The sequence below is a fragment of the Pan paniscus genome, chromosome 15 (genome assembly GCF_029289425.2).
Source record: "Pan paniscus chromosome 15, NHGRI_mPanPan1-v2.0_pri, whole genome shotgun sequence".
In the NCBI taxonomy this organism is placed as follows: Eukaryota; Metazoa; Chordata; class Mammalia; order Primates; family Hominidae; genus Pan; species Pan paniscus.
Genome location: NC_073264.2, coordinates 25,703,223 through 25,709,624, shown reverse-complemented (window position 1 = coordinate 25,709,624; position 6,402 = coordinate 25,703,223). Strand labels below are relative to the sequence as shown.

The window sequence follows — 6,402 nt, the reverse complement described above, 5'->3', positions numbered from 1 at the left end:
ACAAACTAAACAAGCAAAAGAGGTTATGTCTTTAAAACAAAATCATGTCACTTCTCAGAATGTAAACTAAGGGCAGAATCTATTTCTGATTCATCTGTGTCTTTCCCTATTGCATAACAGAGTGCCTTGTGCTTTCCGTGTGGTTAATAAATATTTGCTGAATGAGGGAGGAGGGAAGGAGGAAGGAAGGAAGGAAGGAAGGAAGGGAGGGAGGGAGGGAGAGAGGGAGGGAGGGAGGGAGAGAGGGAGAGAGGGAGGGAGGGAGGGAGGGAGAGAGGGAGGGAGGGAGGGAGGGAGGGAGGGAGGGAGGGGGAGAGGGAGGGAGGGAGGCTATTCCTCCCTTCTAGCTCATATTAACATACTTCCTTCTCCCGCATGATTCACCGTCATGCAGCCTGCTGTCTTCTCTCCTCCATCCCTGCTTCTCCCCAGGAACAATCTCAACCTCTTACCTTGCCCCTTCTACCTTGCGGATCCCTATTCTATTGGTGTAACTTCTTGTTTCTCCAAACCTTTCAGTCAAAACTTCCTCCCTCTCACCTTACCTGAGACCTGGACATTCTCTCATAACCTTTGCACAGACAGGCCATCCTTTCACATAACAGAGCAGAAAGTGGAGTTTTCCTTTCCATGGCCTCATAGCAGCTTTCAGAATCACTCTTGATCATTTTCACTTAGAAACTCCTCTGAAGGTTGTGCCACTCATTTCATTCACTCATGCCACCCTGTCCCTATCTGAGTCATGGCCACCTGACAACCTAAAGGACTCCTCTGGAGAACTTTGGCCCCTGGCTCAGGGTGTCTCTCTACCTCATCCCTACCAGCCACCTGGGGACTAAGGCTATTCCAATACTCCAGGTTATGTTCCTCGATCTAATGACCCTTGCATCTATAATTTAAATACGCAACATACTGTCCACTTACCAGGGTTTAGGAATGCTCCATTCCATACTACCAAACTCTGAAATTACATTTTTTTTTTTTTTTTTGAGATAGAGTCTCGCTCTGTCACCGAGGCTGGAGTGCAGTAGTGTGATCTCAGCTCACTGCAAATTCCGCCTCCTGGGTTCAAGCAGTTCTCTGCCTCAGCCTCCCAAGTAGCTGGGATTACAGGCATGTGCCACCACGCCTGGCTAATTTTTGTATTTTTGGTAGAGACGGGGTTTCACTATCTTGGCCAGGCTAGTCTTGAAATCCTGACCTCATGATCCACCCGCGTCAGCCTCCCAAAGTCCTGAGATTACAGGCGAGAGCCACTGTGCTCAGCCTTGAAATTCCCGTTTTTGACCTAAACCTTGAGTTTCTGTGCCCTGCTCTCTCCTCACCAATTCTGATTTCCATTACTTTATTCTCCTAGACTAACAACCCCCTATTCCAGCGTTAGTGCTCTCCCTGTCCAACCTGGGATCTACGTGAGCCATTTCAAAAGTGTTTTCACAAGCAATCAAGGTTTCCTCAGCCCTTAACTTTCCATCACTTCTCAAACTGAGGTAAGCCAAGCATGCATTTCTCTGCCTCCTGGTCTGGAGAAAGTTTCACAATCATGATGATTGATTCCATAATAAATCACTGCTTTATAACTTCGGCTGGACCCTCGCTGCTGCTCCACAAACATTTTATCCATCTGTAGTTATCTCTAGCCGACTTCACCATAATCAACTAATTTGCATCAGATCAACCCTCTGAGAGCAACTACAAAAGCTGGGTACAATTATTAAAAAAATTTTTTATTTCAGTAGCTTTTGGGGTACAAGTGATTTTGGGTTACATGAATGAATTGTATAATTGTGAAGTCTGAGATTTTAGTGCACCTGTCACCCAAATAGTGTACAACGTACCCAATATATAGCTTTTTATTCCTTGTCCCGCTCCCACCCTTCCCACATCTGAGTCTCCAAAATCCATTATACCACTCTGTATGCCTTTGCATAGCTGGGTACAAATTTTTTTAAATATGTTTGAAGACAGTGGAAATTCATCAAGGCAGGAGGCTTTGAAGGGCCAACGTCCCAGATGAAAGGGAAAGCATGTTGAGGTGAGGCCAACATTCTGCATGGTCTGTCCCATGGGGGATATTTATCGATTTGTGAGAGGCAGCCATACTCAGCAGGAGATAGTGACTAAGAGGTAGGAGGCTGAGAAGAACTTTCGGTAGTCTACAGTCCTGAGAAAACAAAAACGGGAATTTAGGGCCTGTTAAGGAGGAAGGGTCTGTTAAATACCACAGGATATCGTTAGGGTCCCTGAAGAACTATATTCTAGGACTAAAGCTGTATCGGTCAGGGTTTAATCAGGACACAGAAACCACACAGTCATTTGAAACAGGAACGTTTAATATAAACAAGTATTGTGCTCACTTTGGCAACACATATACTAAAATGATACAGAGAAGAATAGGATGGCCCCTGCACAAGGATGACATGCAAATTCATGGAGTGTCTCATATTTTTATTTGCAAAAATAAAATAAAGAAGCATTAACTCTAACAGGGTGTTGGCATACTAAGGGATTAGCTAGTAAGAAGAAATGAGAATTCCAAAGAACACAGGAACAGCAAATTTAAGAAAAACCCACTACTCCTAGGGCTGAAACAGCTGTGAAATTGGCCAAGCAGATGCCAAAGCAAGTTATTCATGGGGAAGTGCCTTAGCAGTTGCAACAGGCTGAGAAGTCACCCAGAAAGGTGCCAGGGGAAGCTTTTGGCTGCTAGGCACTGCTGACCACTTTGCACTGTCTGAGTGTACACTGAAGAAATTGCACACGCTGCAGGAGTAAGGCAAAGGAGCAAACCAAAACCAGGAAGATGGACTTCTTCCTGCTCCAGTGTTCCTCCAGCACCCACTACTGACAGCGCTTAACACTATGCCAGCTGGCAAAAGAGAGATATGATATTCCCCCTTATCTGCGGGGATATGTTCCAAGACCCCCAGTGGAGACCTGAAACCACAGATAGCACCAAACCCCAGCCAAAGAACGCCAAACTTACATTTTCTTTTCTTTTTTCTTTTCTTTTCTTTTATTAGACAGGGTCTCACTCTGCCACCCAGGCTGGAGTGCAGTGGTGGGATCACAGCTCCTTGTAGCTTTGTTCTCCTGGGCTCAAGCAATCCTCCCACCTCAGCCTCCCAAGTAGCTGGGACTACAGATGTACGCCACCACACCCAGCTAACACATTTTCACTTAAAGCAGCACTTTATGGTTTCTTGTTGGCATATCCAAATTGTTAGCAACACTACTCTTTGCTTTGGGGCCATTATTAAGTAAAATAAAGATTACTTGAACACAAGCACTGAGATACCCAGACAGTCGATCTGATTACGAATACCAACACTAAGTGAATAACAGGCAGGTATCGTAGACAGCATGGATAATTCCCTTGATCGTTCTTTATACTTAACCTAACATCCATCTCTTTCCCTCCCTTCACTACTAAACCTTTTCATTTTTTATTCGTTTATATTTATTTTTGCAAAATCAGAGTCTCCCTATGTGGCCCAGGCTAGTCTCAAGCTTCTGGGCTCAAGCAATCCTCCTGCCTCAGCCTCCCAAAGTGCTGGAATTACAGTCATGAGCCACAGCACATGGCCTAAAGTTCACTTTTTCTTTTCTTTTCTTTTCTGAGACAGTCTTGCTCTGTCACCCAGTGGCGCAATCTCAGTTCACTACAACCTCCACCTCCCAGGTTGAAGCAATTCTCCTGCCTCAGCCTCCCGAGTAGCTCGAATTACAGGCGCCAGCCCCCACGCCTGGCTAATTTTTGTATTTTTAGTAGAGATGGAGTTTCACCATGTTGGCCAGGCTGGTCTTGAACTCCTGACCTCGTGATCTGCCTGCCTCAGCCTCCCAAAGTTCTGGGATTACAGGCATGAGCCACTGTGCCCGGCCTAAAATTCACTTTTTAAGATGTTGAATCTCATCCAAAAACACCCTCCAAGCAGACCCATAAAATGTAACCATCACAAGGTCCTTCTCCCACACAATGGGAGCTTGCTCACCACTCCTCTCCTTTCCAGCTCCAATGCAAACACAGCCAAGAAGTGCAAGGGAGTTAGTGCCTCCAGATGCAATCCTCAACCAATGAGTGCAGGCGCTGGCAGATGAATGTTCCAGCCTCCCATCCTTCATGTGGACAATTCTGGGAGGCATTCTTTAAATTTGGAGCCTCTACTGGAAAGGAGCCTCCACTGCCTACAATAACAATCTCAACAAAACATCCTCATATTGGCTTTCTTCCCTTCCTAGTTCACACTCTGTTCCCTCACTGCTGCTTCTTGGGATCCCCTCCCCAAAACACTACCTTTGTTAAATCCAAGCTCAGGCTCTTCTTTTTGGGAAACCCAAACTTAGACGCCTTCTCAGTAGCAGCTGAGTCTGATGAGTCTCTCCTCCCTTGGCTATCCTGGTTCTGCTCCGGCCTCTCTGACCTCAGTTTCTCTCACTGGTTTCTCTTCTGCTGGCCTGACTTTGGAGATGTAGTGTTTTCTGTCCTCTGCCTTCTTCCCTTCTTCCTCCATAGACTCTCTCGGTTGGTGTCGTTCATTTCAGCATAACTCTCACCACTTCCCTGCTCCGGTCTCCTGTCTTCTCCTGCCTGCTAGGGATCCCTTGAGGCTGCAGCACGTGGCTCTCACACAAATATGTCCACATCCAAATATAGCCCATTCCCACATAATTTATCTCTTCTATGTTCCATACCTCAGTGTCATGGCATTACTATTCTCTCAACTTCCCAGAATAGAAACTTTGAATATTCCTTCCCTCTCATCCCCAGGTTCTTCTACTAATACCTCAGAGTTATTTCTAGACTGAGTTTCTTCCTCTCCATCCCTGCAGGCATTAACTTGGTTCAGGTCCTCATCACCTCTCACTTGAATTGCTCTAACTGCGGCCTGCAGTTTTCCCTGCCTCCAGTTCTCCCCATCTCAATTCATGCACCATGTAGCCACTGGCTTGGGCCTCCCAAGTCACAGATCTAATCATGTTGCAATGTAGCTCAAGACCATTCCACAGCTTCTGATATTAAAACAAAGCAAAACCTTTTAAGCCAGAGTTCCTGGCACAGAAGAACTTGAGATGGCATGTATTCAAATGAGAACAGTGGTCATTTATGTACCCTTACTGCTCATTTGGGGCACCTCTTTACCTCCACACCACAGCTGTTTGTGGAGGGCACTTTCTTCCATCCAAAACCTGGTCTAAGTTACACAAATTCCCTGTTGGTAGTTCCCTTATCAAAGGTGAGTCAATCTTACACTTTCAGAATGAACTTTCTTAAAAATTAAAGTAAATCCAAGAAGTACACACACACACACAACCCATAAGCAGGAATATCTGAACCTTTAAAAATGAATAGATCTATTTTTTTAATCATAACAGGTAGAAATATAAAACCCAAACTCTAAAACTTAGAAAGAAGCATAAGAGAAAATCACTGTAACCTTGGATGAAGCAAAAATTTCTTATAGACTACACCAAAAGAAAAACTTGATTTTTTATCATCTATAAAAGAAAAACTTGACAAGTTGGATTTTGTCAAAAGTAAAACTTTTGCTCTTTGAAAGAAACTGTTAAGAAAATGAAAAGACTAGACATAGGCAGGGAGAAAGTATTTTTAAATGATACATCTGAAAAAGAACTTGTATCCAGAATATATAAAGAACTTTCAAAACTCGGTAATAATAAAACAAACAATCCATTAAAATATGAGCCAAAAATTTGAACAGACACTTCACCTAAGAAGATGTATGGATGGTGGTAGGGCGCAGTGGCTCACGCTTGTAATCCCAGCCCTTTGGGAGACCGAGGCGGGCAGATCACCTGAGGTGAGGAGTTCGAGACCAGCCTGGGCAACATGGCAAACCCCTGCCTCTACTAAAAATACAAAAAAATCAGCCAGGCGTGGTGGCATACGCCCGTAGTCCCAGGTACTTAGGAGGCTGGGGCATGAGACTCACTTGAACCTGGATGGCAGAGGTTGCAGGGAGCAGAGATGGCGCCACCGCACTCTAGCCTGGGCAACAGAGGGAGATTCTGTCTCAATTAAAAAAAAAAAAAAAGATATATGGATGGCAAGTAAGCACATGAAAACATGCTTGTATTATTGGTCATTGTGGAAATGCAAATCACAACCACAATGAGCTACCTATCCAAATAGCTAATAGTAACAGGACTTGAACATAGCAAATGATGGCAAAGATATGAAAGAACTAGAGCTCTCATACATTTCTGGTGAGAATATAAAATACTACAACTACTCTGAAAAACTATTTCACAAGTTCTTTCTTTTTTTTTTTTTGAGAGAGAGTCTCGCTCTATTGCCCAGGCTGGAGTGTAGTGGTGTGATCTCAGCTCACTGCAGCTTCCACCTCCCGGGTTCAAGCGATTCTCCTGCCTCAGCCTCCC

At 44.6% G+C, this 6,402-nt stretch overlaps 1 pseudogene; it reads left to right on the top strand.

Annotated features, from left to right (window-relative positions):
- Positions 1-2,349: 2,349 nt before the first annotated feature.
- Positions 2,350-2,450, top strand: LOC112437158 (U6 spliceosomal RNA; annotated as a pseudogene).
- Positions 2,451-6,402: the final 3,952 nt, after the last annotated feature.